The sequence below is a fragment of the Aotus nancymaae genome, unplaced genomic scaffold (assembly GCF_030222135.1).
Source record: "Aotus nancymaae isolate 86718 unplaced genomic scaffold, 86718_ANA_hifiasm-v0.15.2.pri h1tg000036l, whole genome shotgun sequence".
In the NCBI taxonomy this organism is placed as follows: Eukaryota; Metazoa; Chordata; class Mammalia; order Primates; family Aotidae; genus Aotus; species Aotus nancymaae.
The window spans coordinates 65,836,169-65,862,559 of NW_026988450.1; the positions used below are offsets into that span (position 1 = coordinate 65,836,169).

The window sequence follows — 26,391 nt, forward strand, 5'->3', positions numbered from 1 at the left end:
TTGTATATGGTGTAAGAAAGGGCTCCAGCTTCAATCTTCTGCATATGGCTAGCCAGTTATCCCAGAACCATTTATTGAATAGGGAGTCTTTTTCCCACTGCTTGTTTTTGTCAGCTTTTTCAAAGATCAGATAGTCATAAAAGTGAAACCTTATTTCTGGGCTCTCTATTCTCGTCCATTGGTCCATATGCCTGTTTTTGTACCAGTACCATGATGTTTTGGTTACTGTAGCTATAGTATATTTTAAAGTTGAGTATGTAATGCCTCCAGCTTTGTTTGTTTTGCTTAGGATTGCCTTGACTATTTGGGCTTTTATTTCGTTCCATATAAATTTTTAAATAATTTTTAAAATTCTGTCATTGATAGTTTGATAGGAATAGCACTGAATCTGTACATTGCTTTGGGCAGTATGGCCATTTTAATGATACTGACTCTTCCTATCCATGAGCATGGGATGTTTTTCTATTTGTTTGTGTCTTCTCTGATTTCTTTGAGCAGTGTTTTGTAGTTCTCATTGTAGAGATCTTTCACTTCCCTGGTTAGCTGCATTCCTAGGCATTTTATTCTTTTTGTGGCAATTGTGATTGAGCAGTGTTTTGTAGTTCTCATTGCAGAGGTCTTTCACTTCCCTGGTTAGCTGTATTCCTAGGCATTTTATTCTTTTTGTGGCAATTGTGATTGTGATCGTGTTCCTGATTTGGCTCTCAGTGTGGCTGTTTTGGTGTACAGAAATGCTACTTGAATTTTGTACATTGATTTTTGTATCCTGAAACTTTGATGAAGTTGTTTATCAGTTGAAGAAACTTTTAGGTCAAGACTATGGGGATTTCTAGATATAGAATCATGTCATGTGAAAATGGGGATAATTTAACTTCCTCTCAACCTATTTGGATGCCTCTTTCTCTTGTCTGATGGCTCTGTTTCTCTAACCCTTTACTTTGTGCTTATGGATATCATTACATGTGAGATGGGTCTCTTGAAGATGGCAGACAAATGGGCTTTTTTTTTTTTTTTAATACAACTTGCCACTCTGTGCCTTCTAAGTGGGTCAGTTAGACCATTTACATTCAAGGTTTATATTTATATGTGAAGTTCTGATGCTATCATGAAGTTGTTGGTTGCTTTGCAGTTTCTATTGTGGTTGCTTTATAGGGTCTATATGCTATGTACTTAGGTGTGTTTTTGTGGTAGGAGGTACTGTTCTTTCATTTCTATGTTTAGAAACTCTTAAAGATCTCTTGCAATTCCCTTGGTGTTTCATTGTCTGAAAAATATTTTATTTCTCCTTCACTTATGAAGCTTAATTTGGCAGGATTTGAAACTCCTGGTTAGAATTTCCTTTCTTTAAAAATGCTTAAAATAGGCCTCCAGTCTCTCTTGGCTTAAAAGGTTTCTGCTAAGAAGTCTACTGTAAGCCTAATAGGGCTCCCTTTGTACATAATGTGACCTTTTTCTCTAGCTGCCTATAAGACTTTTTCTTAGTTTTAATCTTGGACAGTCTGGTGACTATATATCTTAATGATGTTCATTTTATAGAGTATCTTACAGGAGTTCTCTAGATTTCTTGTATCTGGATGTCTCACTCGCAAGATTAGGGAAATTTTCTTGAATTATTTTATTAAATATGTTTACCGGGTTTTTTTATTTCTCTTCATTTCTCTCAGAAATGCCAGCATTTGAAGGTTTAGTCACTTTACATAATCCCGTATTTCTCAAAGACTTTACTCCTTTTTTAAAATTCTTTTTTCTTTATTGTTTTTGTGACTGCATTAGTTCAAAAGATCAGTTTTCAAGCTCTGAAATTATTTTTTCTGCTTATTTCCATTTACTGATAAATCTTTCTATTGTATTTTGGTATCCTTTAAGTGAGAGTTTCAAATCCAGAAGCTCTGATTGAGTTCTTTTTAAGATGTTTATCTCTTCCTTCATTTCCTGGATTGTTTTAGAAGTTTCTTTGTGTGGATTTTCAACCTTTTCTTTGATCTTGTTGAACTTCCTTTCAATCCATGCTTGAAATCTTTACCTGTCATTTCCAAGTTCCCATTTTGGTTAGGAACCATTCCTGGAGGGTAGTGCAATCCTTTGTCAGTGTCACTACATTCAGATTTTTCACGATGCCTGAATTCTTGCTCTGGTAACTTCTCATCTGGAGATGCTGGCAGTAATTTTTGTAATTATTTTTTGTGCACAGGATTTCTGCACAAGAAGGGTGGGGAGACCCAATCTGCTAATCCATGCGAGTGGGTGCTCCAAGTGCCTGGAGATTGCCTATGTGTAAAGCAGAGAGGGCCCTACTGCACCACAATCTATGTCCATGAAGGGTGGAATGGCTCAGGCTGCTGGTCCAGGCAAGTGGGTGTCTGAATGCTTTATTTTCTGCCTGTGGGTAGAGTAGAGGGCCCCACTGTACCCAAATCTCAGGAGAGCAGGCTGGAACTCCCAGCAATGACACACACAGACCCATTCCAGATTTCCAAGTTGGCTCTGACTATAAGTCTCATCATCCAGGAGAAACTGCAGCTATAGAAATTCTCTTCCCACCCCAGGCTTGTGATGGAGGACAGCACAATTCCAGCACCTACTGCTAAGGCACCTTCCACAGTTCTGGCTGTGGAGGCCCCTACCATGCTCCAGAGTAGGAATTTCAATCTCTGGCCCAAGACCTAAACGATTCTGCATTCACACTGCTGGTTGCCAAAGAATGGCTTCATATCTTCAAGTCTTTTTGAATTCGATTTTAAAAGATCAAGCAAAAATGTAAAAACCAAAAGAATTAAGGTTCCCTCTGCCTTTCACTACTGACTAGTATTATAGTATGAGAAAGGCAAACCATTCAAAAGAATATTTCATAAGTAAGCCAAATAAACTAATCTATAGGAAAATATCATTGTACACTCAAAAGAGCATTGATATTATTACTGGGTTATTATGTCCACAAATTACTGATAACACTAATGTATACAGAGTTGTTGATATAATAATTTTATACAGGAAATCTCTGAGACTTGAAGATTATTTCAAGAGTTCTCTTAGGGTAAAAAGTTTAAGAAAGGCTGCTTTAAGTTTTTTCTCACCCTTTCTCTGCCCCACCATGAACAACTTCTAAATCAGGGTAGAAATTTCTTTTAAAAAATAAAAAAATAAACCAGCTACTAAAGGTGTTTTAAATGACTTGAGAACTCTTTTCTTGATGCTTTGCTGAACTAACCAACATTGTTTCTTCTTAACTATACTGAAGCTTAGTCTGAGATACAAACTACTAACTCAAATACAGAGAAGATAGGAAATATGAATGGTTAATGGTTAAAATGCATAGTTCCCCAGTGAAAGGGACCAAAATACCCTCAGGAGAAGGATCTCTGAATAAAATTGAAGTCTAAACTTGGAAAAATAAATCTGGAGGAAAGCCATGGCAGATTTAGAGCCAGGCAAATTAAACTTAGTGAATTTCAAATTAATTTCACAGATGGTATCCAATTCTGGTGTTGCTGGCAGGATTCCAGGTTATATTGGAAACATAAAGAAAAAGCAAAAATCTTACTTCAATTTTCTCTGGATTTGTGAGATGCCTGATCTTTACAATTGTGTGTTTATAAGTATGTTTGTGTGTGTTTGTACATATGAGTATATGTGTTTTGTGTGTATGCAGTCAGTATCATATAAAGATTAACAAAACGAAAAAGTATCCCAGCCTATAAATCTTGTAATAAATAAATTCTCAGACACTTGTCAAGGGAAATATCAACTATTTATTGGGTCTAGTTTTAAGAACTGCCAGAAACATCTTTTTATAAAAAAAGATAATAAAAAGAAAATAAAAATAATCTTTACTTATGAGACAGGATTATATATTACTGATGTGCATATTATAGCCAAATATACACTTGATTCTTGATTCTATACTTCTTCTTGTGTATAAATAGAAAAAAGGCACAGATGCCTGAAAAAATATATATAATATTAAACATTTAATATCCAATTTATATATATGTATATGTACATTTTATTATTCCAGAGAATTACAGAATATTATTTTACTGATAGTTATATACATTGAACAGTATTCACCTTTTGAATTATTCTTGTCTGCTGAGACACTCTGCTCTTTTTAGCTATTAGCAAACAGATTCATGGCAGTTTTGGGACTTCTTAGTCCCCCAACATTCTAAGTTTAGAGAGTTCCATCCCATATCATTACAAACATATAAAAATACACCCACATCAGATGTTAAATATAACTTCTCTAAAATTTTTTCAAAATGTTTTTTAAAATGTTTATACATTTGAGTTTTTAAAGTTAAATGATTTATTTTGCTCTTGTGGATTACATTTATATTTAAGTTTATATTTAAGTAGAGTTGGATTGAATTACACTTAACGTATTATATTCTTTAGACATTTAATCATACTTTTGTTCATTTTTATTTTTCCAGGGTGTTGTTTTTTTTCTTATTTTGAAACCAATAATTTTTCTTTCAGATTTAAACAGAGCCATTGACAAGCTCGTAGACTAGTCTAGACACTAAGCCTATAGTACCAAATGGATAAAACTGTGTTTTAGTTACCACTAATGATGCTGTACTTGCTATAAAACCAAGTTTTTTACTGTGGCCTATAATGTCCTACATGAATTTTTCTATGCCTTTTTCTATGGCCCAAGCGCATGCACTGGTCTTGCTTTCATTCTGTTCATATGAGCAATCATTTTGTTCTAAGCATCTATCATTGCTTGAGAAGAGAAAATAGCAGTAGCAGTTTGAGAGAATATCAGGGAAGAGGGAATAACTTTTAGGGTTTTCATTTTGATTTGTATAAGATAGAAAAGACCTGGGCATGCTAGTAGGCAGACAAGAAGTAGTTGAGAGAAAAACATCCAGCAAAAGAACAAATGGCCTTCATCTTTTTTATAATTGAACTACTATCCTAGCTTAGTACCTGGATAGCACATAGTGGTGATAGACAAATTCTAGGCAGACAGTAATGTGTCCCTGGCAAAACCCCCAGCTTCCAGCTGAAAAGCCCAAAACCTGCAGTCCAAAGTGAGAACTTCCATCCCTGTGTACTTGCTCTCTCCCAACTGGTTCTTTCTGAATAATGTCTTTTTACCAACTGAACGTTGCCTCTTCCAAAACTACCTATGGCCCACCTTGCCCCCATCCTGTGCCTATAAAGACTCCAGATTCAGCTGGCAGAGGAAAGAAGGCTGGACAGCAGGGAAAGGTTGACTTTAACTTTGACTTCAGAGATGGTGGCTGGAGGAGGCAACTTGACTTCAAAAGAGAGAAGCAGAGAGGCAGTTTGACTTCAGGGGAGTATAACCCGCTTTTCCCATCCCCTTTCCTACGTCCCCCTCTTGGCTGAGAGCCACTTTTATCACTCAATAAAATTCTCCACATTTACCATCCTTCAAATTGTCTGCATGACCTCATTCCTCTTGGAAAGCAGATAAGAATTTGAGATGTACCAAATGCAGGTACCTCAAAAGGCTGTCAAACTGGCCCCTTGCCCTCACTGGTAGAGGGCAGCCACCCCACGCAATGAGGCAAAGGTCCCACTGAGCTGATATCACACTGCTGTCCAAGAACAGCGGAGCTAAGAGAGCACTGTAACACACTCTTTGAGGCGCTGGGGTCACAGGCTCCTCAACTTGGATGTTGCAATGGGGTCTGCACAAAGTTTGCCTCTGCCACCACTGAAGTGGCTAGCTAGTTACTGCACTCTCCTGCCTCCCTCCCAGGAGGGGTGGAGCCTAGAGGACCTGAGTGAACTCCTACTGGGTTCCTGGTCAGTTCCTGCACTCACTGGCTCCAGTTCCCAAACTCGTTCACTTGCACGCTCCCTACCACAAGGTGTTAAGTAGAACGGGCTAAGTAAATGGAGCACCCCTGTCACAAGTCCTGTGAAGGGGTCAAGAAAATATCCTGCATCAGTAGGTCTAAAACCGATCTTTTTTGAAGGATAGTGTCAAGAAATAGATGCCTTATTATAAAAGAATATGTTTTTCTATTGCTGAGAAAGAATCTTCTTCAAAAGCTCTCTCATGTAGTTGTAGACAGGATTCAGTTTCTCATAGGATGTTGGACTAGAAGGTCTTACTTCCTCACTGCCTCTTTGCCAGGGGCCTCCCTCAGTTCCTTGCAACATGGACCTCTTCATAGGGTGACTCACAACATGGCAGCTATCTTCCTTCAAAGCAGGTGAGAGAGTAAAAGAGGCTGAGTACCCAATACAAAAGCCAAAGTCTTCTTTTATAACCAAAGCTTCTAAGTGGTAGCCCATTATTTCTGCTGTATTCTATTCACTGGAGTTTCTCATCTGTTATGCTAAGGAGTTTAAATTCCATCTTATACTTGGAGAGAAGTTAATGAAGGGATGAAACTCGTATCTCAGAAAAATAATCCTGATAACAGAGTGCAGAATAACTGAAAACAAAAAGAAAGTAGGCCACTCAGGAGCATGCTGTGACAGCATAGACAAAGACATACTTGGTGGTCATGGGTATGGAGAAGTGGAGACACATAGGACAGATATGGTCAGGGGATGAAAGAGAGGAAGACATAACGAATGAGTTCAAGGCTCCTGGCTTGCATAACTAAGCAGATGTTGATGACGTGAATCATAGATAGATGAATGAAAGAGAATGAATTTCTTTCTGGATGTGTTGAGTTTTGAGAACCCTACAAGACATCATACATACTGTATGGATAGGCTTTACTTCATAGACAGGAAGAGGGGGAGGAAATAGAACAACCACCACTTGGATGGAGACAAGCAAGAATGAATTTAGTTTTACAAATATTTGTTGAATGTTTGCTACATTCTCAGCACTATCTTAAATATGCTATCATAATGCATTTTACCAAATTACTAACATATAGATTACATTTCAAAGAAAATAGAGAACTTCTAAATTGTCATTAAATTCAGATGTACTCTTTTAAATAAACTATTATAAGAATAAATTCTAGACTTCCACAATAAACACAGAAATCAAGATGAACACGAAGAAGAAAGGATATGATTAACACACACACACCAAGAAACTATATTCAACCATATTTGAATCACGTATACTGTTTCATTTCCCAGAGTTTGCCTTTTATTGCTATTTATTTTCTCTTGATTCAATTAGGAATGTAGCCTGGAATTTGGAAGCAATCCTACATGTTATGTAACTGAGTTTCATACAAGCCATTAATAAAATGTAGGAAAGGACAATACTCAATGAATCTCTTATGTATTAACTTGATTACTAGAATTAAGTCAGCTAGTCCCATTCCATAGTGTTTAGCACATAATGCTCATGTAGCTTAGGACAGTTTGCAATTCAGAGCTTAGTTAATTAAAGTTTGTAGTTACTTGTTAAAACTGCAACTGCACCATGCCATGACTGGGGGTCTTTTAAAAATTAAATTGTTATTTACCCAAGTGGTGCTGAGTTTTTAGTGGGTATTTGTCTGTGCATGTACACAATTACACACGTTACAACCACATAATATTTAAGACATTTTTCCTCATTAATGTGTTCATGAAAGAAAAGATATGTGCTACAGCTGCTTAGTTTTGGTGGCAGGTCTGTGTGTTCTGGCCCCAGATGCTCTCCTGTTTGCCTTCTTGCACATTCTTTAAAAGCAGGACCACAAGGCCTTTCCTTCTCTTCTCAAGGTCCAAAGCATCACACATTTTACAGAAAATGATGCATATGCCATTGATTTCAATGTTGTCTGTCCACGTTAACCTCACAGTTTGAACCAAAGATGTTAAATTCCTAAAACACTCCTTCTTGATACATTAATACTCTCGCCTGATTTCTGTGTCCAAGCAGTCATCAACATAAAACTATGACAGTTCTAATGATGACAGTAACTGGGGAAATGGGCAAGTGAAAAGTCTTTTTTTAATTGTCCTCAACATGTACAGAACTCCTCTTCCTAGAGAGTGAAAGAAAGGGTTATGTTTTCAACAATATGGAAATTAACATCTCCAAAACCAAAAAACTTCTTCAATTTTGTGGAGTAGGATAAATATTGGATGTGGTAGAATTTGAATTAAAGCAGTTCCCTCAGTTTTACATTCTGTCCAAAATAGATATAAAAATTTATACCTTTCCTTATATTTAGACCTGAAAAAAATACTATAATAGACTTAAAATACATTTATTCAACTTGCTTTGCCTTTAATTCCAATTTAGTCGACTTTTTATAGAAATGTGCTTGCAAGTGAATTTTGATTTCTTAAGCTTTTCTATTAATTCTTGAAATGCCCCAGTGTATATTCTATCGACCTGATAGAAACTCTATAGAACTCAGAGACTTAGGAAAAATTGTAAGAACATTAATGAACAAATTTCTCAACATTGGAAAGAATTGTGTCTAATATGCTGTTGACTTAAATAAATGAAGAGTGATTGAATAAATGAATGAATGATTGGGCTGCATAAATGAAACATGGCCCTGTATTCAAAACAAGAGTATAAGGTAAGGGAGAAAAGGTAGGCACTGGAATTACACAGATCTACTCACTCTGGCATGGCCCTGGGCAGATGGGAGTGCAAGCTGAAATGAAGTGATTTCAGTGTTTAGATATGCCAGTGTAGAGAATCCAACCTGACAATCCAAGTAAGATCAAACCCCTTGGAATAAACTCCAAGATATGATAAGCAAAAGTAAGACAAGACTACAGTATCAAAGGACAAGAAGGAAAGAGATAAGGAATCTCAGAAGCAGTACGTGTGAATGGGAAGACAAGGCTTATAGGTTTCACTTTGAGTGAGCTGGAGCATGCAAACTCAGAAAAACCAACACAATAAATGTTTTGTTGTTGTTGTTGTTTTGAGACAGCATCTCACGCTGTTGCTCAGGCTAGAGTCTAATGGCTGATATCAACTCACTGCAACCTGCACCTCCCAAGTTCAAGCAATTCTGGTACCTCAGTCGTCCAAGTAGCTGGGACTACAAGTCGTGTGTCACCACACCTGACTAAATTTTTGTTGTAGTAGAGACAGGTTTTCACCATGTTGTCTAGGCTGGTCTTGAACTCCTGGCCTCAAGAGATCCATCTGCCTCAGCCTCCCAAAGTGCTGGGATTACAGGCCACAATCAATGTTTTCAATGTGAGACCAGAAAAAGGGACAAGAACAGTATGTTGCTATTCATGTCATTGTGAATACCTTCAAGAGATATGAAAGGAAACTATATACAATGCTAATTTCCCAATCATGTTGCTTTTGACTTCTGTCTGGTTCTCATTTTTATTATAGCATTAACTTCAATACCAGGATGAATTTGAAGCATTCTCTCAATTAGAACAGTGATTCTCAACTTGTAGAGGATCACACAAGTAAAATCCAAAACTTACTTGGTGTACCTCCAAGCTGGTGGCCCCCAAAACAATTCCCTTTCTGAGGACTATAGAGATTTTTAGCTAGAAGCAGATCCCCAACTACCAGAAAGGCCTTATTGTTGACTTGTTCCTTCTTACCTTTCCAGCTTTCTCCCTAAGGGGTCTCATAAGAGCAAGACAGTTTCTAGCCTTTCCCTAAGTCCCTCAGCCATGAAAGAATCCCAGAGTCAGATGAGAAATGTTTACTATCTGCAGGTTCCTGGGAAAAGTTACCAAATTTCTCTAAACCTCAGCTTACTCGTCTGTATGGAAGAAGAATAAAGTTAGGAATGGTGACTCACACCTGTAATCCCTGCACTTTGGGACACTGAGGTGCCAGAGTCCCTTCAGTCTAGGAGTTTGAGACCAGCCTGGGCAACATCTGTGCAACATAGAGAGACCTCATCTCTACCAAAAAAAAAAAAAAAAAAAAAAAATTAGCCTGTGATTGTGGTATGTGCCTGTGGTCCTAGACACTCTGGAGGCTGAGGCAGGAGGATTACTTAACCTCAGAAGGTCAAGGTGCAGTAAGCCCTTATTACACCACTGCACTCTGCCAAAGTGAGACCTTATGGAGGAGGGGGAGGAGAAGGAAGAGGAGGGGAAGGGGAAGGGGAAGGGGAAGAGGAAGGGGAAGTGAAGGGGAAGGAGAAGGGGAAGGGAAGAAGAAGGAGAAGCAGAAGGAGAAGGAAAGGAGGAGGAAGAGGACTACCTACATAAGGTTACTGATAGAATAAAAATGAGTGCAAACAGTTTTGAAGTGTTTTTGCACAATGACTGCCATCTGGTAAATACTTCATAAATTGTCATTACTGTTATTACCTTTTAAAAAATCATTTCACTGTAGTAAACAGCTGCTAAAAACTCAAGACAAGCGAGGAGATAAGAGATGCATTCCTACCAGTAAGATGGTAAAACTTAAATCTCAGTCAGAAAACAGATTGACTCAAAAGACAACAAAGATTCTACGTAGAAACTTAAGGAAGCAGCATAGCATCCAAACTGAGATAAGTTGGTCCAGGAATAATACTAATAGTATGTGTTTCAAGGATAAACTAGAGAAAGTGAGGCAATGTTAGCCAGTGAATTTTTTACTTATACAATTCTCAGTTAACTAGCTTCATCTCCCATTTAGTTGGCTCATGGGTGTCAGGCACAATAAAAACTATAAAAATTTTGATTCTAAAATATTTGAACTTTTGGCTCATTGGGTTGGAAGAGATCTTCTCTTAAAGCATGACTCTCAAATATCAGCTTTTCTTTCCACCGGTGATCTCAAGGTTTAAGAAAAATGGAAAAAACATTTTCATACCTCAAAGGATCAGTGACTCTTAAATTAGCTTACCGGAGTTTTATTATTTAAATTAGCTTACCTCAGTTGTTGAGTTTTTAACTTTTGCAATGGGTTCCATGCAGTTTATTCCATGCAATTCCAATTTATTTTCATGAACTGCATTCTAACATCAGTATCTTTGGCATTTGGGTATCTCATTTATCATTGAAGAAGTTCTGTATGAGTGTTATATTTTTCAGAAAACTGAAACTTATTCCTAAAAATGTGAAAAAGTTTATTTTAATTGCATTTGATTTACATATTTTTCTACCATAATAAAAGACATTAAAAATAATTTAACCTTTTGGATAACCCAAGCACGATTTGAGATTTCATTACTAGAAGTAATAAGATATATAGCTCTGACTCAGAAAACCTGGAATTAAGATCTGGTTCTGCCATCTATGTCCATGTAACTTTGGACAAGTAACTTAACTACTGTGCCATACCAATGTTTTCATCTGCAAAAATGGCAGCAACAATACATAACTCATATTATGTTGTCATGGTTGGGTGAAATAGTATGAAAGATATAAAAGACTACCATTATGATTTCCTATTACCATAGGCTTACTGGGTAATATGCTTTTTGTTGATTTTTTTTTTCTCAGAAAGATATTCCATTTGAAATATTATATTTACCAATGGAGATATGATATGGTTTGGCTGTGTCCCCACCCAAATCTCATCTTGAATTGTAGATACCAAAGTTCTCACATGTTGTAGGAGGGACCCAGTGGGAGATAACTGAACCATGGGGGTGGGTCTTTCCCCTGCTCTTCTCATGGTAGTGAATAAGTCTCATGAAATCTGATGGTTTTATAAAGGGGAGTTCCCCTACACAAGCTCTCTTGCCTGCCACCATGTAGATGTGACTTTGTTCCTCATTCACCTTCCACCATGACTGTGAGGCCTCCCCAGCCAGGTGGAACTGTGAGCCCTTTAAACCTCTTCCCTTTATAAATTACCCAGTCTTGGGGATGTCTTTATTAGCAGTATGAGAACAGACTAATACAAGATGGTAACTTCTGTAATGACCATGTAATATAACGCAGTGACTGAAGCACAGAATCAGGAAATGGAAAAACATGCTGTGGTATCAGTTCTCTCAACAACTAGTTGTTAACTTGGACTTGGTTTTCTCAACCTGAAAAAAGAAAGAGCTGAGCAAGCTAATCACTCCCAGCTTTGAATTTTCCCAGTAAAATCAACAATATTTATTATGCCTTTATGTTTTATGTCAAAATGTCAAAAGCAGTTTTACTTTTTTTAGACATGGTCTCACTTTCTCACCCAGGCTGGGGCAGAGTGGTATGAACATGGCTCATTGAACCCTCAAACTCCCAGGCTCAAGCAACCCTGTTGCCCCAGCTTCCTGAGTAGCTGGGACTACAGGTGCAAGCCACCATGCCCAGATAATTTTTCTATTTTTTTGTAGACATGGAGTTTCGCCATGTTGCCCAGGCTGGTCTTGAACACCTGAGCTCAGAGTTCAAGTGATTCATACACCCTGGCTTCCCAAAGTGCTGGGATTACAATGTGAGCCACCGCACCTGACCTCAGTCTTACAATTTTTAATCTTCCTTTTGCCAACTAAAAGTTTTGGCAATTGGCAGGAAATTTCCACAAGCACCTCTCTCTCTGCCAGTGTATTCAGTTGTCCCTCCTAGTACTCTGAATGTACTGTCGGTCCCCTTACCTCCTGTCCCTGCTCACTGTTTTTATCTAGTAATTCTCTACCCTCTCTTCTGCATCATCATTTCCCCATTTCCACTGGATAAATCTCAAGAGCATACAAACATGTTGTGATTTCTTCCATCTTATTAAATAAAAAACTCTCTTGACCCTCCATTGCCTCCAGCTACTTCCTATTTCTGTCTCTCTTTTAGACAAAAAAAATTTAAGTTTTTAATATAGAGAGAATATAGAGCATTCTCTATATTCATTCTGTGCAGTTCTTCTTTTCCAATTTTCTCCAAAATTTCTTTCAGCTAGTGTTTTGGCCACTCCACCCTCATAAAACTTTTTAAACATGACCATAACCTTCAATGACTTCCACATTGTTGTTCCTCACCTTATTTGACCCTGTTAGCAGCATTTAACAAATTGATTGCTGGCTTCCTTGAAACATTTCTTTAATTTGGGTTCTAGGACACTGTGCTCTTCTCCTTCACCTCTTGGACCTCACTGACCATACCTTCTCAGTCTCTTGTTCTTGTTATTCCTCAGCTCATAAATCTCATGATTTTACAGCACTCTGGGGATTCATGGTAATCTTAACCATATACATGGTATTAAATATCATCTATATTCTTTTCTTTTTTTTTGAGATGCAGTCTTACTCTTGTTGCCCAGGCTGGAGTGCAATGGCGTGATCTTGGTTCACCACAACCTCCGCCTCCTGGGTTCAAGCGATTTTCCTGCCTTGGCCTCCCAAGTAGTTGGGATTACAGGCATGCACCTCCATGCCCCGCCAATTTTTGTATTTTCAGTAGAGACAGGATTTCTCCATGTTGGTCAGGTTGTTCTCGAACTCTTAACCTCAGGTGATCTGCCCGCCTCAGCCTCCCAAAATGCTAGGATTATAGGTGTGAGCCACTGCACCCAGCCATATTATCTATATTCTGAAAACTCCCACAGTTACAACTCTAGCCTGGACCTCACCTATAAACTCTGGATTCTTGTATCCAGTTGCCAACTTGAGCCCTTTCTTGGGTGACTGTTGGATGTGTCACACCTGACATGTAAAAACTATGTTCTTATTCTTTTATCCCTGGCATATTCCTTCCACAGCCTTCCCTCTCAGTCAATGACAACTACATTTTTCCTGTTGCTCAGACCACAACTTTGGGTTCATTCCTGACTTCTCTTTTTCTCTCATCTTCCACTCAGCAAATCCTTTTTGGCTCTCCCTTCAAAATATATCCAGGGTGTGACCACTTCTCACCTCTTCCTTTGTCACTCCCGTGGTCCAACCCTTCAAGATCTCTCCTTTGAACGACTTCCATAGCCTCAACTGCCTTTTCCCTCTGATCTTAGTCTCTTAGAGTCTATTCTATTCAGAGCAATCCTGCTGAAATAGATCATTTATCTTTTCTGTGAAAACCAACCCTCCACCCTGATGTCTTACTCAAAATACACGCTCTCCCTGATGTAGTAACCTCACACTGCCTGCCCCTCCCGCCCCCTTCCTTGTCGTGTGCTAGTCCCACTGGCCTGTTCGCTGAGTCTTGAACATGGCAGGTGGCTCCCTGCGCAAGGCCTCCCTATTCGGGGTCTCTATACTTGCTGTTCCTTCAAGCAATTGATGACATAAGACAGATAACAAGCCGTTAATGACTTTCAAGTTGTCTGAAATGTTTTTCACTCAAATACTCCAAAGCATAATACCTCATCTTCTTTTAAGTCTTTGCTTAAAGATTATGTACCATGTGAGGTCTTCTCTGATACCTTATTTAAAACAGCACTGTCTATTCCCTTTCTCTGATTTATTTTTCTCCATTTTCCTTCTCACCACTGACATAGGATATATTTTGCTTTCTTGTTAAATTATTGTATTTATTTAATGTTTACTGTCTTTCTCTCCTACCATATGGGGGGCAGTTTTTCTTTATTTTCTTCACTTCTTTAGCTCCAAGGCCTGGAACAGTGCCTGGCACATATTAGGTGTTAAATAAATGTTTGCTAAAAGAACACTGAGTGAGAAAGAAAAATAAAAGAAAGAAAAATAAACTAGCTATTTCAGGAATAATTGTGTTCACAGACACAAACAACTCATATTCTGTTCATAACAATATTCTTATTAATATTCTTAATATCTTCTATGACAGATAAAGAATTCATGGACCAAAAAATCCATATTTTTAACTCTGAAAAGATAGTCTTCTTAAGAATGTATAAAATGTCTCTGAATTTAGTATATTTGTTCATTAGTCTTCATCTCTTTTGTGAAACAGCAAGAAAAAAAACCTAAGTGAAAGCAAACCATTGATCATAGGAGACAGAGAACAAGCTGTTAATGAGTTTCAAGTTGTTACAATGTATGTGTTAAGGCACAATTGAAGGTGCTAATAGATCTCTTAAGTTCTATGTGATTTTGAAGAGGCACAGCTATTTCAATGATTCACTTGCTCTCACTAAACACTTTCCCAAGGACTCAATTCATTTCAAAGAGCTTTTATTGAAGGCTTATGTAGCCAGTACCTGGAGTGTATTTTTAGATGAAAGAGGAGAACTACCTAGGGAAACCAGACTGGGCTTCCTTTTGTAATGCAAATAAAATTCTTCAGTCCCCAATTTTTGTGCATTGTAGAAATACATTACATAGATAGTCACCCCTTACAGAGGGATCAACAGCCCCTTATGTTAACAAAAGTAAATGGTTTTACTCAGAATAATATGGAGAGACACTAGGGTAGAACTGGAGCCTGAGAGGTCCAGTGATCAAGGGAAAAGGAATAGGGCTCTGGTCACACACACACACATACACACACACACACAAATTTGTGTCCCAAACTTCACTACTTTTAAACTATGTGACATTGAACAATGTGTTTAACCTTTCCAAGCCACATTCCCTAACATAAGAAATAGAGTTGAGAAAAATCTTTAGTCCTTGTAGAAATATAATGTATGAAAAGCACCAACTACAACACCTGCATATAGGAGATGTTCAATAACGATAGAGATCATAAACAATAATGATAGAGAAAAACAAGCAGGAAGATTAACATTTATTGGCAACTCACCTAAGACTCAAAATATCTATTCTGTGATACTTAGGAAAAGTTTGACACTTTCTTCTCCAATCACATTCTCAAATTCCTCACTTTTGTTTGCTTTCTCTATGTCCTTGCATTTGTCTTGGCACCATATATTCATAGAGAAGCAGAAAGAAAAATGACCTGCTCTCTCAACCCTGGCTTTGGCCCTTAGAGACTACAGGGAAGGATAAAACAGAATTCAGGGTGAAATTTAAGTTCCTCTATGATGGTGTAACTCACAGAACCATCTTTCCACCCATAACAACTATAGATCCTGGGGAAAAAAAAAAATCAAACCTAAAAATTTTGACAAGTAAACAAAAGCAGGCAGATTACGGAGGTAATTGGAACCTTGGAGCAGCAACAAGAATGGGGGTGAGTTTTGTGTTTCTCTATGGTTTTGACTCAAATTTGGGCTATGGTTGCAGAATCCCGCTGCAGTACAGGAAGCTAAAACTATGTGGGAAGCCCCACTGTCTTTCTGGCTGCAGGAACCAAGAAAGAGGCTGGGACAACAGCCACCATGGGAAAATGAGGAGGGAATCCCAGAAGGTAGAGAAGCAGATGAATAGATCATCTAATTCTTTGTACAAAAAACAAAAATAGTTCAGGTTGACCCCTTAACCATGCACATGTGAGACAGATAACAAGTTAGTGGGCATTTTAAAAAGGAAAACATTAGCAAAATTTCTCAGAGGAATATAAAATAACCCGAAGTCAATATAAGAAAATGTTGAGAATATCCAGATGGAATCCAAAATAACTCAAAATACAAAGAATGAGAAAAATACAGCACATTCTCAATGACTTAAAGTTCCACATCAAGAAGCTATATTTAAAATTTAAAACTCATTTCAGACAAAGGACTTGAAACCAGAATATTTAAAGAATTCTTACAATTTGCCAGTTTAAAACTGGGCAAAAGATTTGACAGACATTTCACAAAAAAAAGATAAACATATGAATAATAAGTGCATTAAAGTGTTTATCGCCATTTGTCATCAAGAAGAAAAACGAAAACAATGAGATACCATTAAACATCATTTATTTATTTGTTTAATTTTTAAACATTTTTTGAGACTGCAACTTCAAACTCCTGGGCTCAAGTGATCCTTCTGTCTCAACCTCCCAAGTGGCTAGGACCACAGGTACAAACCACTACAGCCAGGTAATTTTAACTCTTGTAGAGAAAGAGGGATCTTACAATATTGCTCAGGTTAGTCCTGGCCTCAAGTGATCTACCTCGGCTTCCCAAATTGCTGGAATTACAGACATGAGCGACTGCCTCCAGCCTGAACATCTTTTAGAATAGCTAAAAATGTTTTTAAAAATTGGCAATATCAGGTGTTGAGGGTGTTGTGTCCTTGTAAACTGCTTGTGGGAATGTAAAAGCATACAACCACTTTAGAAAACACTTGAGCAGACTTTTGGAAAGTTAAACATATGCCATTCATAACCCAGCCATCTCACCTCTAGAATCTATCTACTAGAAATGAAAACATATGTCCACATAAAAACTTGCACACAAAAATTCATAGCAGCTTCATTTGCAGTCATCTCAAACTGGAAATAACTCAAATGTTCATCAGCAGTGAATAAAGAAAATATGGTATAATCATATAATGGAATAGTATTCAGCCACCAAAAGGTACTTCTCTACTAATATATGCATCAATGTGGAGTTACTCTGGAAATTATTATATCTAATAAAAGAATCCATTATGTTTTTAAAATGAGTGCTTACTGTATATTTCCATTTTTATAGAAGTTTAGAAAATCTAAGTTTACCTATAATCAACCAGCAGTTGCCTGAGGTAGAAATGCAATGAAAGATGAAGTGCAAATGACACATAGAAACTTTTGGAGATAGAAATATTTGGTACCTTAGTTGTGGTAATGGATTTTTAGTGTAAATATATGTCAAAACTTACCAAATTGCTTCACTTTAAATATATGCAGTTTTATTGTATATGAATTTTACCTTAACAAGAAATACGACATCAAGATAATAAATGCTACTTGATTTTTAAAAAGAAGATATGGTACCTACTTTCAAAGATTTTTATAATCTGGATGTGGAATGAGATTAAACAAGAATTTTTAAAAATTAAAGGGTCTGGTGTGGTGGCTATGCCAATAATCCCAGCACTTTGGGAGGCCGAAGTGGTAGAATTGCTTGAGGCCATGAAATTCAGGGCCTGTTTGAGCAATATAGTGAGACCCCTCTGTCTCTACAAAAATAAAAAATGATAATGTTAGGCATTTTGGAGAAGGAAGGGGTACATGGAAAGAGTCACTATACCTGCTTTCATTCATGTAAAAATTAACTTTGAATACACAACACAATTAAGAACAGTAGTACAATAAATACCTTGTAGTGGTTAAACTATAAATGCAATTAAAAGACCAAAGAAGGTAACACTGAGACAGAGAAATAAGTGAAAGGTCTTGAGTCTAGACTTGAGAAAGGTAGAGGGAAATGAGCAGAAGTGGGGAAACAATTCACTATCATTCATTCATTCAATAAGTATTAAGAATCTACCATGCCAAGGCACTGAGCAAAATGCTAAGAACACAGTGGTGAACAAAAATGCACTAATCCTTGCCCCCACATGTTGCTCCCAGCCTACTAGAAGAAGCAGTTATCGAATAAATAGATATACAAATAAAAATACAATTGCCAAAGATTACTAGTGCTGTGAAGGAACACTGCACGGGCGGAAGAGATGCAAGAGCTAAAGAAGGACATGAGCAGAACGCACAAGGTCCTCAGGGCATGTTCTGGATTCCAGATTTTACATGCAACGTTAGGACCAGTTGGTGAAGAAAGGATGTCCTCTAAGGTTAAATAAAGTAGGGGAAATAGAGAGTACACTAGGCTGCTACCCAAGAGCAACTTCACTCCAGTCTCTCTCCACATACTACCAGTCTCTCTCTCAGGTCCTGCTTCTCTTTGGGTTCACTTCTCCTCTGGCACCTTTCCCTTTACCTAATTCACTCTTTATTTCCCTATTCAAAGTCCGGAGAAAGACAATCAGATTGGTCCAGGTTATCACCTTCATTCCTGCTTGGGTAAAGCTTTTTGTACCAGACCAAATTACACATCACTGGCCAGCCTAGAAATTGGTTGTCCTTGGGCCACATGGTCATCCTAATCCAATCAGCTGTGACCAGGAGCCATACGGCACGGAAATGGCTAAGGAAGAAGAACTTAAAGTGGAAGAGAAGATGGCAAATACCATTGTCAACCTCCTTAATACAGCAAGAAAAAAAAAGGGTTGCTCTAGTAGAGTGGAAGTAAACAATAGGAGGTTTTGAAAATCAGAGAACTGAGCCTTTTTATGGAGACCATTGGAATTTTACAAGGAAATATGCAGAAACTGACATGATAAAAGCAGAATTTCAGGAAGACAAGTGAATTTGTCTTAATTTTCTATTTCTTTTTCTATTATACCACATGTTGAGATTTAAAGGTCATAATATTATTTTCTCTTGCCCTCTCAGATCAGAAATGGGTACAGAGAGAGATGAAGGTAACATAGCAGCCCTATTATTGATAAAGCTAGATTACAGAATATGGCTTAGTATTGACTTCTCCTTGAATTGACTGCCAATCCCTAGCAGGGTAGGGATAGAGGCTGAGGAGTGGAGGAGAAGGCACTATTCTGTTTAGATGGCCAATCTTAGGAAGAGAGAGAAAAGGTGGAGGCATCCCAGATCTCAACTCACCACACAATCACCTCTTTGATCTTGGGAAAGAGGGAATAAAATGCAGAAGCTATTTGTCACAACTGGTCCTTTCTGAAAACTTGGCATGTGGCAAAGTAAGTCCTTTTCTACAACATTTCTCTATCCTAAAGTCTTATCATTCCTCACCCCTGATTTGCTGGTTTCATCCTCTGCCAATACATATGAGGTTCCTTCCTCCTCCTCATCATTTTGTTTCTCCCCATTCAAAGGTCTGCTCAGAATTCAGCCTTTATATAGGGTCCCCACAGGAGAATTATCTTGACTATAATATCTTTATCTTTTATCCCTCAGAATGTATAAAATATTTTATTGTATAGGTATTTTTCACTTAATATCATTACCCTAACTCAACAAAATTGGTTTTAAAACATTTCTTTCTGAAGCAAGAGAACTTAGCACATTTTTAAAACAAACCGCCTACTCTGCTTTTTCAATGAAGCAGTAGGCCGGGCACAGTGGCTCACGCTTGTAATCCCAGCACTTTGGGAGGCCAAGGCAGGCGGATCACCTGAGGTCGGGAGTTCTAGAACAGCCTGACTAACATGGAGAAACCCTGTCTCTACTAAAAATACAAAATTAGCTGGGCATGGTGACACATGCCTGCAATCCCAGCTACTCAAAAGGCTGAGGCAGGAGAATCGCTTGAACCTGGGAGGCGGAGGTTGTGGTGAGCCGAGATCGCACCATTGCACTCCAGCCTAGGCAACAAGAGCAAAAACCCTGTCTCAAAAAAAAATAATAAAAAATAAAGAAAGAAGGAAGGAATGAAGGAAGAAGGAAGGAAAAAGAAAGAAAGAAGGAAGGAAAGATGCAAGGAAGGAAAGAAAAAGAAGGAAGGAAGGAAAGAAAATGAAGCAGTGGATTTTTCTGGTTTGGGGCAGGGAAAATACAGGCACTATAGGTATCGTTGAACAAGTATTCAATCATTGTAATACAGTACAAAATATGAAGACTACTCTTTAGGCCATTCACAATAATTCAAAAGATATTTCCATGCAGTACTCTAAGAAAAAATATGAAAACAGAGAAGTTCAAGATAAGCTATAGCAGAAAACAGTCCTGGAAATTCTGGCAGGTGAATTACTTGCTTGATTCTCTCATTTACTACTCACCTTGAAATATCAGCAATCGCAAAAGTCGTAATAATTTTTATTAGTTTGATGACTACAAAACTTTAAAAGAGGGAGCAGAATATTTGCTTTTCGCAAAACAAAGAAGCACCCATCATGTGCTAGTACGTGTGGTTGTAAGACAATCAACCACAAACAACAGGCGACTTCATAGGTAACTTGACTCCTTTCATCCCAAACCATGTTTATTTCATTACAGCCTTGTGCCTCCATTAACAATGTTTCCAAATATCTCTTGATCCTGGCTAAGTGTTTCCAAACATTGACCCTCAGTTAGCAATAACTGTGACATGTATAAAATGGAAATATTAGGCAATTAAACTGTCCAAAACAGTTGACCAAGCCATGCAAACTCTAAACATAGAGGAGGAATCAATCGTGAATGTGAAGTTGTGATTTAATTCATGCACTTCTTAAGTATGAGTTTCTAAGTGAGCATTGGGAAGCATAAGAAACCTTTACTAATGAACCTTCAGGGACCGGTTAGCACAGTTTGTTAAATTGGAATGCTAATTAGGTCCAGGCAAAAGTTTAAATCAACCTAAATGCTTGTTAGTTTGACCAATTACAGGTGCCCAATAAGTGTTTGTTTGAATTCAATAATTCTCTGTCCAGAGGGAATATTCTGGTTCATGAGTGGCTGAATTGAAAAACAGAAGCTATTAGTCATGAATAAACTGCGAATAAAGTGGTGCATTTCTGCATTACTACTGGAGGTCCAAGGTTGAGGTAGTGATGGCTCAGTAAGATCCTTTTCTTTTGGTAGGTCCTACAGAGTGGTATTTCCAAATGGACCTAGATTATTCTGAAGCTTTTCCATGGCATGTGTAATATAATGGCAAGTACCAGAGTGAAACACCTAGTTTATAAGTCAGTCCAGAACCACCAAACTATTTAATGACAAAGCAAGTCTGGAACCCACTATGCTGACTTGTGGGGAGTCTTTCTTCCATTGTAGCCCCTCAAATCTTTCTTGAGTCTATATTTCTCCCATTCCTACCCCCAAAGCCTGCTGCTTTCCACTCAGTGTATTCGCAAATATTGAGTCTTAGGTTGAGACTAAATACTGTAGCCTGTATATAGCCTTTTGATTCGACGACTGGTGTCCTGCCTCCACAAAACCATCCCAGAATTGTTCACATCTCCCAGGTGCTAGAAACTGCAAAGGCCAATACTTCCCATAACAACATACACAAAGCTAGCTCCAATCCTACAATTACATAAGAGCTAGGGACACTGCTGCAGGTAGTGATTCAGGTTAAGAAGGATTCCAGTTTGTCTTTTGGGTAATTTAAAGCAGAGGCAATGAATCACTGTGTTAGAAGAAACTACTTTGGTATCAGACAAAACCATATGGAGCTTAGGGCAATTTTCAAATTTGTCACTTCAGCAGTGGTAAATTAGTATCAAATTCAGTTGTGTGTGACAGAAAACCCCCAAATAAGCACTTAGCTAGGCTGTAGCCATGATTTCTACATCCCAGTTAGTAGGAAGAAGGAACTGGAGGCCCCATTTTTCTAAGGCCAACTGCCAGTAACCTCACATGCCATACATACTTACAGGTGATGGGACAGAACTTAGTGAAATGGCCTTGTCAAGGTTCAAGGAAGGCTGGGACATACAGCCTCCACCCTGGGTTCCCTGCTGAAAAACAGATATTCTTTTGCAAAAAAAAATAAAAATAAGGCAGAAGAGATATTGTATAGAAATTAAGTCTCTGTTTCATTCTCTAACTAAGGGACTATGGGTAATAATTTTGTGCTAAAATCTTCTGTGATTTAAGATAATACTTCCTTTGTTTGGATTATTTTGCTTAATCTCTCAGCAGTGTCTGACACTGTTCAGCACAAGCTCCTTCCTGAAACAATCTATTCTTCCTGTGACTTCCATGGCAGGATACTCTCCTAATTTTCCTCTGACCTTTGTAGCTATTCCCAATTTTTATTGTTAATAGTGTTAACTCCTCTTCCTCTTTCTGTTCCTTAGTGTTCCCATTAGATCTGTCCTGGCTCTGTCCTAGAACAGCTTCTTCCTCACTTCTCACTTTACCTATTTTCCTCACTGTTACCCATAGTGGAAGGAAGTATAGTGCACATTTATCGAATGCTTACTATACACTAGGAACTATAAGTGTGTTATATGTAGCATCTCATTTAATCCTATCAACAATCCCAAAGCTAAATACCATTGTTATTATGGAGGTTGGTGTGATTTGTCAACTGCTGGGCAAATGCCAGGTTTGGATTTTAGTCCAGGACTGTCTGATTCCACAGATTTTGAGCTTACCACTACACTCACCCCACCTTTCTCCAACTATATAAAAGAAAATCCTACCAGGTCCCAGCACACACTCATTTGCTTACTGGATACACCCACTGATGATCATGCACACATTTCATACCCAAGATGCTCCTGAGTAAACTCCTGGTTTTTTCATCACCTATTTATTGAGCAATTATGTGTTTAGGCACTGCTATAGGTGCTGAATCTACTGAAGTAACCAAAAGAGACAATTTCTAGTTTCATGAAATTTACTGTTCAGTTGAAGGGATAAACAGTGAAAAACAACATCAGTTTGTGAGAAACACTACAAAAAATGAAGCAGGCTAAATAGAGAGATGGAGAGGGCTGAATGGTGGGTGGAATAACGGCCCCACGAAGATGTTAACCCTCTAATCCCTAGAAGCTATGACTAGGCTGCATTACATGGAACAGGGAATTTTACAGATGTGGTTAAGGTGAAAGACCTTGAGGTGGGGAGATTATTTAGAATAATGTAGATGAACCCAGTATCATCACATGGGCCCTCAAAAGTGAAAGGTTAGAGATATGTGACGATGACAATGGAAGAAGATGCAAAAGAAATTTAAAGCATGAGGGAGACTTGACTGCCATAGCTGGCTTTGAAGATGGAGGAAGGGGCCACAAGCCAAGGAATGTGGCATCTCATGGAAGCTAGGAATGGCTGTCAGCTTACAATCAGTAAGAAAAGAGGGACACAAATTTCTGCTGCTTTAAGTCACTAAATTCTGATAATTTTTTCCAGCAGCAACAAAAAACGAATGCAAGCTATTTTAAGTAGGGTAGCCAAAAAGACCACTGTAAACAAAGACCTGGAGAGACAGCTGAGAGAAGAGCTTCCCAGGCCAAAAGAAATGGCTGCAAAGTGAGACGAACTTTGAGTGCACAAGGAATCGTAAAGAGGTGAATGTATCTGGAGTGAGGGGAGAGCTGTCAGAGCTGGGATAGCAGGAAAGGCCTAGGCCAGCACATGTGGAGATGTGCAGGTCATGTAGTTTTGGATTTTTTTCTAGGCATGATGAGAGGATAGGTCAGCAGGGGAGAATCACAACCTGACTTAACTTTTAAGTTTGCCTGTGAGTGTTGTAATGAGAGTGCCTGGATGGGGTAAGTGTAGCAGGAAGGTAGTTCAATTAGGAGACTCTTGTTATCCAACATTCCAAGTAAGACAGAAAGGCAGCTTGGACTAGGGTGAAAGAGGTGAAGTAATTGGTCATATACAGGATATATTTAAAAGTCAGAGTTCATTGTATTTTCTGATGACTTGGTAGTAGGGTGAGAACGAGAGAAGCCAGCATGGGCAACTAAATGCATGGTGGTGCCAGACAATGGCATGGAAAAAAGTATAGTAGAAGAAGGTTGGGAGGGATCAAGAGTTGAGTTTCAGACATAAATTTTAGATGCCAAATAGCCATCCAAGTCAAGATGTCAGATTTTTAGGGATGTGAGTCTGAATTTAGGGACAGTTTGGTTTGGAGGCATATTACTCCTCCAAAGATGTCCGCATCCTAATTCCCAGAATCTGTATGCCATGTCACAAGACAAGGGGGGATTAAGGTAGCAGATGGAACTGAAGTTGCAAAATAGCTGACCTTAAAATAAAGAGATATCCTGAATTATCTAGGTGTACTCTATATAATCAAAAAGATACTTAAATGAGAAAGAGAGGCAGAGGACTCAAAACCAGAGATACGGCATACTCAATTAGCCAATTCTGGCTTTGAAAATGATGAATGCTGGTTTTGAAGTTGGTAGAAGTGGTCATGAGCCAAAGAATTGGGGAAGCCTCTAAAAACTGGAAAAGACAAGGAAACAGATTCCTTCTGAGAGCCTCCCGAAAAGAACACAGCCCTGCTAACACTTTGAGCGTAGTTCAGAGAGAACCATTTCAGACTTCCGAGCTAAAAACCTGTAAAATAATAAAATGTATGGATTTTTTGGGGGGTGGGGGAGTTTGTTTTGTTTTGTTTTGTTTGGGACAAAGTCTCGCTCTGTCGCCCAGGCTGGAGTGCAGTGACACGATCTCAGCTCACCACAACCTCCGCCTCCCGGGTTCAAGCAATTCTCCTGCCTCAGCCTCCCGAGTAGCTGGGACTACAGGTGCAAGCCACCATACCCAGCTAGTTTTTGTATTTTTAGTAGAGACCGGGTTTCACCATATTGGCCAGGCTGGTCTTGAACTCCTGACCTCATAATCCGCCTGCCTTAGTCTCCTAAAGTGCTGGGATTACAGGCATGAGCCACCGTGCCCGGCCAAATGTATGCTGTTTTAAGCCACAAAGTGTGTAGTAATTTATTACATATGCAAGGGGAAACTAACATAAAGCATAATTTCTCTGAAACTTATTTTTTCTTCAGTGTATCCTGTTGTAGTAAATTACATAACTTTCGCCTGAAGTTTCACATGAAAGCAGAAATATCTGCCATCCTTAATTCTTTCATTTTCTTCATGCTCCTAATCCAGTCAATATCAAGTTCTCTAGATTCTACTTACTAAATATTTATTCAAAGTTACTCTCTGTCTCCTTTCTCTACACAGATTATGATCATCATCATCATTACCCTTTAGGAGAGAAGACAATACAAACCGACCATCTATTCCCCATTTAACAACCAGAATAAATCTTCTAAAGTGAATACTTCAAATTATTCCTCTCGCCTTGAAACTCTTCAATGGATTGCTACTTTACTCTATAAATACTCAACTGCTTGACATGAGTTAGAAGAGCCTCCAGGGATCCTTCCCTGTCTGCCTTTAGGTCCCACACTGCTCCCTTCAGCTCGTTCTCAATCTCCTAAATTGTTAGCACCCTGATATCAAGAACTTCTCCTTCAAGACACTCATCACAATAGTGTTCTGTTTGTCTCCATGACAAACACGGAGCGGGGCTTTTGCCTGATTTGTTCAGTACTCTATCTTCATTCCTAGCACCCAGCACATAGTAGTGCTCAACCAATATTTGTCTAATGGTGATTGCTCACTGAACACCTGCGAATTACCATGTTTAAAATCTCCACCATGGTTCCTATGCCTTATTTAGTAACCATTTCCTGGAAAGTCTGTGTAATGGAGCATTCAGATACTTCTAAAAAATTTCAATGTTTGCGTCTATCACCAATTTTACATTCTTGACTCCCCCCAACTTTGGAGATAAACAGTAAGAGGTGAGAGACATTTTATTTTGATTTTTCTTACATTTATCATGTCACTCAACAATCCTTCAGCAAGTATTTATTGATACTTGTGCCAATCACTAGGTGTTGAGAATTCAGTAAGTGAATAAAATCGTGTTTTCATAGAGTTTGCAGTGTGTGTGTGTGTGTGTGCGCGGCGCGCGCAGATAGGGTGAAATAAAGTCTAAAAATAAACAAATCGAAAGTTTTATAAAATATCATACAGTGATAAGTGCCAGAGTCAGAAAGAAGTCTGTGTGTTGATAATTTTTTTTGCTTAGAGGGTTCGGGAAAACTCAGAGAATAAAACATCTGAGCAGGGACCAAGAGCAACCAGGGAGCGCTTATCACCTCACAGAGAATCCTACAAGTTTAGGAATCTTGCTTTCTAATTTCGAACCGGAGGTGTCCAGTTATACCTGTACGCGACTGAACAAATACTTTAACCTGTCTCTTAGCTGCAATACCACATACCTCAGGCTTCTTAAGAGAAAATGCTCCGCAAGGAACTAAACAGAAGATTCTAACGCTGGGCCAAGACTAGGAAATGAACCCTGGA

General features: G+C 38.4%; 1 long non-coding RNA gene across 1 annotated transcript in view; it reads right to left on the minus strand.

The window, feature by feature from the left end:
* Positions 1-26,376, minus strand: part of LOC105710806 (uncharacterized) — a 529,709-nt gene extending 503,333 nt beyond the window's left edge. Inside the window, exons 1-2 of the long non-coding RNA XR_001105880.3 lie at positions 26,307-26,376; positions 10,755-10,931 (exon numbers count right to left, since the gene is read on the minus strand). This is a non-coding gene — a long non-coding RNA (uncharacterized LOC105710806). The remainder of the gene's footprint in view (positions 1-10,754; positions 10,932-26,306) is intronic.
* Positions 26,377-26,391: the final 15 nt, after the last annotated feature.